We start from the raw sequence: 13061 nt of genomic DNA, 5'->3' as shown, positions 1-13061 counted from the left end.
GATTGTTCTTGGACATTTGAAAATGCCTGCTGAAACTTTAATTACAACTGCAGTAAATGTTAAAGACTTCTGCAGTTAAATTGCTCACATAGCACTGATTTTGTTTTGGTTTTTTTAATATGAAAACAATCTATATTCCACAGCCAATTATATCTGCCTTAAATAAAGTTCAGAGCAGAGAAAGACCTTGATCACTGATGGTATTTAACTCCCTTTAAGCAGCCAAATCACAGAAGTACAGAGGTAGATAAAGAAAGGCTACTGGTAATCCACAAAAATGTTGAAAATGAATGCTTAGTCGGCCCATCAGTCTAGTATCTGTCCATAGTTCATGTCATAGAGTTAAAGGCTGCAGCTTGCTGTTTCTCCAGAGTGCTGGTTTTACACAGGAGACAGTGGTGAAGGTTACTCAAAATGCAGACCCTCCCTTCAAAGACAATCCTACTGATTTTTATCCTGAGAGGGGTTGATCAGCCCCGGTTTGACAGTGGGGAAAATCTTCTACCATCCAAGCTCATATGATGGAAGGTATGAAGAGCATTAAGGGAGTGGCTTCAAGAATGAAACTGCAAGAGATCAAAAGAACACCGTTTGTATTTGTCTTTAGTTGAGACTTGACTTGGATACCGCTAACAGAACTGCTTTGATCTAGAATCTTTTATTACTGCAGAGAACAAATGCAAGGAAGAAAATATTCATTTTAATTACTTTTCTCTGTTCCTCTCCCCTGCCCCAGGAAAGTGAACAATCCTGATTGTGATGTAGTTCTGGAAGTGAAGCTGTGTACTGTATTTCCAAGTTCCTTTTTTAAACTATATTTCTAGCAACCAGCCACAAAAGTTATAGATTGTTAAAAAAACCCTGGGTTTGGGCTCATGCTAAAATGAAAGACTGATTCTCTAGAAATCCCTGAGGCAAAGCAAACTGTGCCAAGCATAATTTTACATCCTTGCTGATTGTCCTCTTTGTTCAGTGCAGTCATTCATTTGCTCTATCACATGCTCCAAATTGTAAGAACAGTATAAATAACATTTATCAGAACACTTCTGGCCTGTGACTGCCAATGACTATGTGGGTTTCTCTGGAAGTTTCCATACTTTTTTTCTTCTCTGCTCCAAAAGACATTGCCTGCTTCTATTTTCGAAAGGAACTGAAGTGTTATTCCTGTAATTGCAGAGATGATTACTGTGTCATTAATACTTTATCCTTCTTCTTATGCACAAAGATATCTGGAACATATATGTATATATATTTTTTTTTTGTTAAGGATGGCTTTAACTGGCCAGCAAATCTAAGTAGGAGCCACCTGATTTTCCAGGGATTTGAGCAACACAAACTTGTATTTGAGGCTTTGAATGGGATAGGGCTGAGGCAGATCCTCTACTCCACCCACTTTATAAGTATGATTTATTAGCAAATTTTTTCCAGTAAAGCTTCTACTGCAGGTCAGAAGGTATCCTTTTTTAGTTTTAGAAATTCCAAAAAATATACCCTTTAGCCTCAGTGAGACAGAAGACAGAGTAAGAGATGCAAGATGCTTCCATCAGGGCCACAACATCATTATACTTTAAATTACTTAAAAGGGAAAAAGAAAGCAGCTCTTAGAATAAAGCCATACAGGCTTTCTTCTAGTACTAGGAATGAGCTGGATAAAAAATCCAGAGAGGAACTTGATTTCTTTTACATTTGGAAGCCCCAGTGGTTCTACAAAACCTTGACCTCTTACAATCTTCTGTCCAAGTTTTCTTATTTACTCCTCTCTGTCCTTTCTGTGATAGCTGTCACCCTTCAATAAAGTGCGATCTTTTCCGGATTAAAACTATTGGCCTGAAGACTCCCATAAAGTAGGTCTTTTGAGTGATGATCCGTGGTGTCATGTAATCTCATATTCAGATACAAACCAAGTAGCAAATAAGCAAAGGAACAAGAACATTTTATGTTTTTAAGGTGTAACAGAGGAATAAATAACATGTAGTTTCACTATGTCTACTTTAGTGTTTGGATCAGCTGCTGCCAGAGTAGGAGCACAACATTCAGGGCAGCTCTATCCCAGAGCAGGTAACAAGATGACAGGGCACATGGGCCAACAACCATACAGGAACTTCCATTTTTAAAACCATGACTGAGAGGGAGGAGTCTTCACAAACACTTGGTTCTAATTCACTCCATTTTGGTTCAGACACTGGCCAACTGTACTACTCAATTTTCTTCTTATTCTGGTTCTGACAGCCACAGACTCCCTCAGTAAATGCCAAACAGGAACTGTGATGTAACTAATAAAGTCTGAGTCTTCATTCTTTCCGTGCTGTTTATGTAGTGGACTTTTGAATAAATTCAATTTAAAATAAAGCTCCATGGATTGATCTTGGCAGTTAATCACAGGATGTGAGCAAGAAGGGAGCTTCTACTTCACATTTCTTTAGTTGCTGAATCCTATTTCCTAACAACTGTTCTTCTACTACTGCCAAAGTCCTGAAGCAGATCTCTCTGAAGAAAATATCTCTACATGGATTTGGGGGGAAATGGGCTTCTTTTCCTCACTATGATATTGAGGTTATATCACTGTACATAAGAGAAAGACTGAAGTCACTCCAGAGTTATAAGGGGCCCTGCAAAACAATTTACAATGATATTAACCCATGGAATTCTTTCTGGCAGCTGTTTCTATGGAGAACTCTCAACAAAGAGAAAGGAAACATGAAGAATTTGGGGCAAGTTTTACTCTGTCATATTTGAGTTTAGACTTGCAGATTTTTGTGCTTTTCCAAATAGAGTTTGATGGCATCACTAATGTGTAGCATAACAGGAGACAGAGACCAGCTGTGCTTTGAGAGTTAATCCCATAAACTGCTTCCAGAGAAGGTCACATTCAGAACCCTGAGGGCTTCCAATCTGTTCAGACTTGAAAGGTATGTCAAGGAGGAATTGACTTTAAATCATCCAATTTTAGCATGCAGTTGGGCCCCAGCACTGTGAATCCCCCAAGCACACAACAAAACACCAGAGGTCTCGAATTTTGCCTCTCCAGGAGGATATATGTAATAACCAGAGATACACAACACTTAGTGATTTATTTGACACAGTACCTCCTATGACCTTTAAGATAAAAAGGTGCATTTCCTCTCACAACAGTTGTATTGCTTGCAGTACAGTACTGTGTACAGCATGTAGGGCTCTGATTTAACTCCCATGCTCTGAGTGTTTTAAGGCAAAATGTCTCTAAAACTGCTGGACAAGAGTTCACATCGTTTCCACACACATATTAAAATAAAGAGGGGAGGGAAGGGAAGGGAAGGGAAGGGAAGGGAAGGGAAGGGAAGGGAAGGGAAGGGAAGGGAAGGGAAAGGAAATTGAAAGTTCATTAGAATATTATAACTGTATAGTAAAAAGCAGCTGTCAATACAAGATCTAGGATCATTTTACTCAATAAAGGCATATGTAGAAATCCAAGGAAGTGTCATATAGCCCCTCTTTTTACTTGCTTTTAGATTGCCTAGAATTTTAGCAATCGTCGCTTAGTAACCAAGGTAAAATATCCAGAAAATTCAGTAAAGTTCATTCTTTCTAAGGTTGTGATGTGCTGCTTATTAACAGATAGTCCATCTCATTTAAACCAGAGGGAAACTATTAGTAAAAAGATACTTCTCTATTAATCAAAATGAGACACCATTTCACGAGGACTGATAAAAATACGACTTCCATCACAGACAGCGAAATATGACTGGGGAACTGTCCCAGAAAAACTCCACTGTTCTGAATGAGATATAATTCATTCTTTTATTATTCCTTTTTAACACCTGAGTTGCCCCAAAACAGAACAAGAAACTTCATGTGGGGTGTTTGAAAATCTTGTCTTATGCATAATTGCTTTTCACAAAGACCGACAGACCTTGTTCATAAGTTACACAATTACAAGTTACAGTGCTAAGGGGAAAGGACTTTCATTTCATCTAACTTCCTTTATCTATGAGTGAAGCATCCAAAGTAGTCAGATATCTATGCAACCTTTCTAGTGCATGGAGAGGGTTAGGCTGTTATAGGAAGTGATTCACCCTGTTAATCATACAGACCTATATTAAGATGATTCAATGACCATGTTGCTATGCAACTTCTTTCCACAGGCCACAGAAGAAGCCTAGATGGATAGCTGAGATTGGATATTTAAGATCCACAAACCAAATCCCTAAGGTACTGGAAACCCTTTAAAATCTGTCCTTTGCACCATCTTGCCATCCCACCCAGCATGGCAGTGTTAAGCTCTGAGGAACAGTCACTATTTTAACATCAATACCTTGCACCCAGGTCCCACACCGCCCCCCCGCCCCCATTCACATAGTGTTTCTTCCACTTGCTGTACCCACTCAGTGGCAAGAACTAGGCCTTCACCAATTTATAAAAGGAAGGCAGTAATTATACATCTCACGTGTCCAGGATTTCCATCCTTTACATATATATAGCCAGGGTATACAGTGTAGTTAGGGTAAGGACAGTATCTGAACAAGTATTTTTACTTAGGGTGAGGCTAAGTAGCGTGACGCTACTGCTTCAGAAACATTTTTCTGTGAAGTTATTTTATACTTGTCTGTCTTCAGAAAGTGAAAGTCCATGGCTTGTTTCTTCTTAAAATTTTCCAGAATATGAGTATTTATATTTAATGATTATTTATATATATATATATATAATGAATATTTAAGCCTGTGCTTTATGGTATTCTCCTTAACGAAGATACATTCATCTGTCAAACACTCTTCCAGAATCCTGAAATCAGCTTTGGTATTGGGTTTTCCTTTATCTTAAGACATTTAAAAAATATCCTAAAACATCCTAAACTTTATAGGTATTGCAGCCTTTGATTGTTATCTTTAATGGCAACACACTGAGATTTTGACTTTTCCTCTGTTTCCGTGAAAATGACATGTTGAAAATGTTGACACTTCAGTTGGCCAACTTACTTTTTGTATTTTGAAATTTGCAAGCTCAGAAATACAACTGAATGGAATTGCATTTCTTGAGGTTTTATAATGGTCCTAAGACATCATAAATTTTCTCCTTATGCTAAAGAGCAGTAGGAGAAATCACTACATCCCTTCTGTAGAGCTGAGGCTTTTACCCCTCATTTGACAAGCTCAAGTTCAAGGATCACTTGGGACTAGCCCTGGGACTAGCACACAGCTCTTGCACTGCAATGTGTGCTCTAACCACCAGGCAACTGGGTGTGTGTGGGAGCTCTCTCTGTTTTCCTCTTTCACACTTAATCAGCAATTCTATCCTGAACATAAAAAGGCTGTCTTAATAAATTTTGTTTAAATAGCGGATTCCTGTGGAAAGACTCAGTGACAGCAAACAGATATTTTCTGACCAGGAAAAATATCTTGCTTGTAAAAAGAGGTTTTCTGACAGCTATATTAGGGCAAGGAAGGTTAATTCCACTTTTCAAATTAGCTGGGTGTGCTATTAGGATTTATCCTTTGATATATCAGCTCATACTCTAATGGATCCCCTCATACCTTCTTTGCAAAATTCCATTTGGGATCCCTAAAAGTAGGATTTGAAATGATCATTGCAGTCTTCAAAAATTGCCAGCTTTCATGGTGTTAATCTAAACTTGTAACACTTGATGGTTTCTGGGAAGCTTCAGTTCTGCAAGTTTCATATGCAAGTTCTCTTGAGGCATGATCTAAGAATTGTATCCTATTTCTTAAGGTAAGGTTTGTACATGCTGAAGAAAAAAATCAACACAAATTATCACTAAGGATAACTACGAAAACAAAAACCCCAGAAGGTAGCATGGACTTTACACCTACATTTTTCTTTTTTTTTTCTCCTTGTTGCAGTCTGTTATGTTTTTTGACCACAAATATTGGCAATTCCAGGGGCTAGGGGGAGGGGAGGGGGGTTTAGCACACTTTTAACAAAGGCTTTTGGGTACATTTTGTTAATAATAGAGACCACAGAGCATTTCACAATATTTATGAAATCTAGACAAGGAAGTTTGAAAGTTTGAGGAAGATGTCCTACAGTCCTCTGCACTATTTTTCTTCTCCAGTGAGAACTTTCTTCACCTTTTGACTTCTTCTGTCGTAACTCGTTGTATATTTAATCCTATCTGTGTCTAATCCAATAGTGGATGGAATGCCAAGGGTAAGAAGGAGCAGCTATACATTTGTACTTGTCTATATCTCACCAGACTCAGAGATGCCTGAGACTTTATTAACAACTATCCCAACCCAGCTGCTAACAGCATGCCGGAGACACTAGAGAGTTTCTGCTTAAGGTAACATGAAAGTACTTCTTCAGTATAATTCTGTATCTATTCTTGTCACGGAAATTCCAAAAACACTGCTGTCATAGAACCACACTGACTGTGCCCATATAGTGCTTGTTTGAGTTTCCTGTGAGACCAAATTCCTAAATCTCAAACCCAGCAAATTGGTTTTTTCCTCCTGTGAACATCTTTCTTGTTCATTATATGTCAACTATTTTCTTTTCCTGGACACTTGTCTGACTTTGTGATAAACACAGAACAGCATTTAAGTTATTAAGGAATTAAATAATCTCATTGTCTTGGTGTTAGAAACTTCACAATGAGTCTGAGAAGGTTGCACGGGGCAGATGAAAGAGAGTTTGGTGGAACAGCATACATTGTAATTTGCTATTGCTTTACACAGTGCCATAAAATACTCATTATAAAGTATTTTATAATACTTTGGAGTTGGGACTAGCACGTGTGATATCTAACCACAATATACAGAGCTGCTCTAGAAATTAAAGATATATTGTGCAGTTAGAGAGTTCATAGTTTTATAATACACTGCTTAGATTCTTGGGATCAAAAGGTAGAGAAAAGCGCAAGGATAAAATAAGAAGATTACTAACTTTAAATAACAGGTAAAATAAGGGCAAACAACACTTCTTTTTCACTGCATTAAGCAGTCGAGTGTTTGTCCAGATGCTTTGTATTGATGTTCCTTATTGACTCCTGTCAAACTGTTACCAAAGCACTTTCCTGCTGTGACTATTTTTTTTCCTTTTCCCCAGGCTAAAATAGGGATATGTGATATCTGTTCTCTGTTGAGCTGGACCAAGATCAGATTGGCAAGATTGGCTGCCAGGCACTAAAAGAAGCAGCAGTGAGACAGCTGGGAGAAAGGTGCTATCCCTTTTAGTTTTGAAAATATGTGTTCAGACCTAATTGTTCTTGTCACCAGAAATTGTGTGAGCCTCCTAGACAGCTCCCAAAGGCCAGGATGGTCAAACTCCATGAAGAAATGGAAGCAAGTTACAGAAGAGGGAAGTAGTATTGCCTGTGAATGGGTCTTGGACCATGCTGTTCACCTTCAACAAGTTTTCAATGTGGAAGGAGGGAAAAAATTAAAAATAAATTTGTTCTTTTACTTAGTAAAATTTACATATAATAACTTTTTACAGGTTTTCAACATTGCTTTATTAAAGCTTCTTTCCTATCCATTTTCTCTCACCTTGTGTCAGGAGTCCCTGCAAACTGCTTTACATAGACCATAGGAAGACACAAGGGAAAAAAGTAGCTGTGGGCATGGGGTCTCCTTTCATCAGTTTTGAGGCTTTCCCCACTGCCAAGATCCTGACTGTCTTATTTCATTAGTGAAAAGTATCACACTAGGGACAGAATTCTGACAGTGAAATTAATTGGAAGGAGAAAATTATAGCCCTGTACAAAGAAAAGAAAAAAAATTGAAAGGAGAGAAAAAAAACCAACCAGGCTTCTTCCACCATGCCTAGAGTATCTGATGGAAAAAAGAGCACAGGCTGTCTCAGCAAGGCTAAGGGGTCCAAGTGTGCTGAGCTGGGCTGGCGTTTGTTGAACAGGGAACAAGTTAGCATGTTTATAGAGAAGTTTATAACATGGCACTTTGCGGAAAAAGCACCATGTAAACGAATAACACAAAACAGAGAAGGAGAAGGATGAGACAGGAAATGCGCTCCGGCAGTCTCACAAAAGGCAATAGTCCAGCATCCACCAGAGGACCCTCTGCAAAGTGCTACTATGAGCACTCACAGGTTTGGGGAGACACCCTACACCTCAGCCATGACCCTACCCACACACTCGACCCCACAGCCTGTGTGTAATGCAGCTGGGATACCCTGCAAACTGGCTTGGAAGAAGCACTGGGCTGCTCTGTGCATGGGCTGGGAGGTGATGGCACAGCGGCATGCACAGCTCGGCTCCATGGCTCTGGACAATGCAGCCAGCAGCCACCTCCCAGCCAGAGCTGCTCCCTGAAATCCCCTTTGCTGAACAGACAGAACCGAGAAACTCAGTAACCCCACCACTTCTGAACTTGTCAGCACAGTTTATATAACCATGAGCCATCAGCTCTTTCACTTCAAATACTGCCTCAATTTACGTGGCATAGCAGCAATCTGGCTTTGATGGAGAAAAATGTGAAGGAATGTGTTCCCTGGGGAGTAATGCACTACACAGACAATGTGAGTAAGAAGGAGGCTATGCTGCTAAATGGTACACATTTCCATCCAGAACATTTTCATTAGTCTTGGATCAAAATTAAAGTTTCCACTCTCATTTGATGAAGGTTAATCCAGATTTCCATGAGATATGTCCAGATACAGATGTAATCTCTTTAATGAAATGCTCTGCCCATTCATTTCTTCAGCTTCTCTTTTTTTCTCCTGCATTGAAGATACTACAGACATATGGAAAAGAATGAAAAAGAAAAAACATGAGGACTCAGAAAAACTTCAGACTAAGAGATAAAATTCCTAGGACTTTCAGTAACAAATTCAATACAGGACTGGCTAATGTTTAGACATTAAAAGGGAAATGAAAATTATAATTAAAAATTATATGACTGTATTACAACATTACTTTAAATTCCTATTTTTCAATCTTTTTTCAATCTTCTAATGAAGAACTACATTTTTTCTCTTAAAATATTATCCTTTAGGACTTAAAATGTAAATAAATTATTTACTACAATCCAATTTCCTAGTGTAGCAGCCGATATTATGCAGCTTGTATTGTTACTGTCTGTAACTCAGGAAATCCACTGCTGAGACCTTTTAAAATTTCTAATTGCATATCACTCTTTTTTTTTTTTCTGAATTTGCTAATCGTTTTCCATCATTCTTCTTTTGCACCTCATTGATCTCATACTCATTCCCTTAAAACAGTATGTCTCAGACAACAACTCAACTGAGTTATCCCTGGTAAAAACAGATGTTTAAAAGCCACCTATCACTTGCATAAATTTGTCTCCCTCCTTAAATGCTTATTAAGATTCCTGAGGCTCCAATATAGCTGACTATTCTTTCTCAGACTTCCTGATTCAGAGACTGAAATATTTAAGTTCAGTGTCTTCAATAACTTTCTTAAACCCTCTTTATTTTCATCAGACATCCTATGTCTCATGACATACATTCCATTTCGCTGACTTCATCTGATGGGATTTCCAATTTCTGGAATATTATTCTTTGCCTCATGACATTTTCAATGTTTTCATTAGCTGTTCTGGATTTAGTGTTCTTCTTTTGTGAGATAATATTTAACATGACAGCAGCATTTACTTCTCCCCAATCAAACAGAGCTCAGGAATAAACCAGCAGGATCACTCCAGAATTTAGCACCTCTGCTGGTAAGCGTAGATCAGCATAAGAGAAAGAAAGAAAATATTTCAAGGGAAGTCTGGCTAACTCTAAAAAAATATAGATTCTTGACCTTTGACAAGTCACCAGTTTGCATGCTATTTGCACAAAATACCACAAGCAATCTGAAAAAACACAATTAGTGACTTTCAAATTTATTGCCTCAAATCCAGAAAATAAGTAGAGAACGATACTCATCAGGTGTATTATAGTTCCTACAATATTGGATTGGTGCTTATGCTTAGGTTTTGCTACCCTCAAGATCATGTTATATTTGTTGTTATTAAAGGCATAACTGAGACTTCAGTTGACCTAAGCGTGGGGGTGGTCAGACAACCCAACCATTGAGTGTCTGTGACTGACTTTTTCCCCCTGGAATCGATGGTATCTTTGCCATTAACTGCAAGAGACAGAGAATCAGATCCTGATGACAGAGAAAGGTATTTTACTTGCTTGAAACTGAAATTCCAGGTACAGATGAGAATAACACTGGTGTCTACAGTGGTTTCTTGTCATATACAAACTGGGTCTGGAGAGTAAGAAGGGAAGATCATGTGGGCTCTATTCCTTACCAAACTCTCATGTCTTCTTCTGCAGTTAAACAGAAGGGCTTCTTGATACTGCTAAAAGGACACTTTGCTCTTTCCAGCTTATTTCTTTTCCTCATATTCTCCAGTTTCTCCCCACTCCTGTATTGTTAGCTTCCAAAGGAAGGAATATAAGACAGCTAATGAACTAGTGGTATTCTTCTGCATCACAAATATCCCAAAATCCCAACTGGTCTCCATTTCTTCTCCACATATTTTACACCTCATTCTGTAGTTTCTGCCACTACAGAAAATATTCCAAGGCAGCACTGGCTTTAGAGACCGAATCTGTTGAAATAGGCCATGGTTTGTTCTATGAGCCTACAGTCAACTGGCATCTATGAGCTAAATCTATGAGCTTTGTGTCAGTATGAACCAGAACACAAGATGGCTCTAACACTTTAAATCCAATGTTTGATTATTGCACTGAAGAGGAATAGTCTTATTCCAAATGTTTATTAAGGTGTATTCCAGTAAATTCGCTGCCTTCATAGTCGTCTTTTTTCTACAGTGTTCCATTTTGAAGATGGGTGATCAAAAGTTTTCATCCAGAATTTTCACATTATATGCATATAATGTCTAGATGGATTAGTTCTTTAAAACAAAAAAATAGAGAAAAGCTGGGAGGACTCTTTACTCCCTGTACTCAGAGGGAACACAAAATGGCCCCAGCATTCTTGCATTGCAGATAAAAATGTGGACAAAATGTGCTTATTGTGAAACTTTCCATTAATTTTAAATAAACGTCAGGTTGTATTATGACCAAAAGTTTATGTTCCTATTACTTCACAACTTCCCTGTGTTGACAGGCTACATTAAAAAAGCCAACCTATTTGTCAATATTAAGAATTTGCCTGATCCGTTCTTTTTCCCATTTTAATTTCTTCTCTTTTTGGAAAGCGATCAACTTCTGACTCAGAAGTTTCCCCAGATTTTCAGATAATTGACCTTAGGGTTTAATCAGGACTGAAAGCAGAAGCAGGTGGGAAGAATCTGCAATTTTGTTTACAAGGACATTTTTCCAGAAACCTTGCTTGAACTTAGTGGAAACATAGCTTTAATTTTCCTTCCATAAATGACAGATTAAGTGAGGTTGCTCTGCTTCAAACATTTGACTGCATGCTCTAGTAGCCTGCTAGAGGCCTATTAAGGTTATGACAGCAATGTGACTTTGTGTGACAGTTTTTGCCTTTGAATCTACATCACAAACCTGAGGAGCTAGAGCCAAAAAGAGGTCATCCTCCAACAGTCCCTTGCACCATGTAATGGTATGAGTGCCTGGAGACAGTCTCCCTGCTTGCCATCAGAAGTCTCATAACCAAAAAATATCAAGAATGGCTGGTATGAAAACAACAGTAATTCAGAACACAGTGCACCATTCAAAATTCAGCGTAGGCAGAGCTTTTCCATAGCCTTTGGTCTAAGAGCAGGAAAGAAAACAATGTAAGAGTTTGTATCACTTTAAAAGCAAAATTACTGTAGTCCTAGCTAGGTGTTTTGTCTTTACTGTTTTCACCGAAAACACATGCTAAAGAATAATTTTCATTGACTTCAATATGGTAAGCAAGCTTTCAAAGTGTAAAGTAATGGATGATTAGAACTTATTGGAAAGGTGACTATGGCTGAGTCAGAATAAAAAAAGGGCACTGTACTTAGAAAATACAGAGGGCCTATCAAAAGGGTTGAGGGTAAACTGTGGGTAGTCAAAAGGCTTTAGATGTTTGTATCAAGACTGGGCTCTTGAAGTTATCCAACTGTTCTTTGTGCATCTACTTGAAATACAAAAATACGCAACATTTAGGAGAATGAAGAAAAAAATTTCACTCACTGCAATATCCACATAAATGAATTTAAAGCAGTCTGAAGTATTTTCTTGTACTGGTACATTTTTATATGTAATGTCTCCCCTACAAAGTATTTCTCCCAGGGCTATTTACAGAATATCAGATAAAAATGCCATAAAAATAACTGAAATATGTTCCAAACAGTGGTAGAGATGCCAAAGCAGAACAGAGTTCTTCCAACACACTTATATTATGATTACTTAAATATCACTGGCTAGTCAATAGCGTTGTGAGACATTCCTGTGTGGGTCAGTGGATTATTGTTGAACTAAGCATCATAAAGAACCCAAATGGTGTTTTGAACTAACAAAAAAATTGAACTGAGAACATCAGTAGACACAAGCTAGAGAAAATAAAATTTAAAAAAACCCCCCACCTTTAGAATGTTGCACATATCTGTTATTCCTAGCTAGAATAAAAGCCTTTACTCTTACAGACCAAAATATTTGGCTTTATAGGTGTTTTCCATTTGCCCAAAAAACTGCCAGAGGAATGGGTAATGCCGACCTAATTTATCACTTCATTAGACCAACTGGGATCAAAGAATCCTTTTGTGGTTTTCTGAGACGTGAAAAAGAGGTAACTATGAAAACTAACTCCCAACTTTCCACTATTTTTACAGTTGCTTTTTTTTGTTTTCATTTCTCAAATATGCGCAACTATGTAGGTGATGAAAATAAAATAACTAATCAGAAAAAAAATCTGTATTTTCCTGTTTTGAAAGTACTTGAAAAGGTAGAGGAAAATACTGAGCATGAGACTTTTATATTTTTGTTGCTGTTGTTGTTGTCACTATTATTATTTGCCAGACAGTAAGGTAGGTCTGTGTCATTTTCATGAAATGAGACCTCAGGACTGGCAGAAGGACTTTTAAACTTGGGAGATAGATATTTTTTTCAACACAAAAATGAACTTTTCCTTAAAAAAACTCAGAAGAGAGAACACAGAAATAGAAAACCATAAATCCTTTCTCTTTATCCATCCACTCTTT

The 13061-nt window shown here is 37.9% G+C and overlaps 2 long non-coding RNA genes across 2 annotated transcripts in view; both read left to right on the top strand.

Moving 5' to 3' along the window:
• The window catches only part of LOC108444809, a 33311-nt gene extending 27452 nt beyond the window's left edge, over nucleotides 1–5859 (top strand). Inside the window, exon 5 of the long non-coding RNA XR_001859509.1 lies at nucleotides 4122–5859. This is a non-coding gene — a long non-coding RNA (uncharacterized LOC108444809). The remainder of the gene's footprint in view (nucleotides 1–4121) is intronic.
• Nucleotides 5860–12315: 6456 nt separating this feature from the next.
• LOC108444807 overlaps nucleotides 12316–13061 on the top strand; it is a 4220-nt gene continuing 3474 nt past the window's right edge. The window contains exon 1 of the long non-coding RNA XR_001859507.1: nucleotides 12316–12649. This is a non-coding gene — a long non-coding RNA (uncharacterized LOC108444807). The remainder of the gene's footprint in view (nucleotides 12650–13061) is intronic.

The sequence above is a fragment of the Corvus brachyrhynchos genome, unplaced genomic scaffold, assembly GCF_000691975.1.
Source record: "Corvus brachyrhynchos isolate BGI_N302 unplaced genomic scaffold, ASM69197v1 scaffold242, whole genome shotgun sequence".
Lineage (NCBI taxonomy): Eukaryota > Metazoa > Chordata > Aves > Passeriformes > Corvidae > Corvus > Corvus brachyrhynchos.
This window is presented reverse-complemented; position numbering and strand designations above follow the sequence as displayed.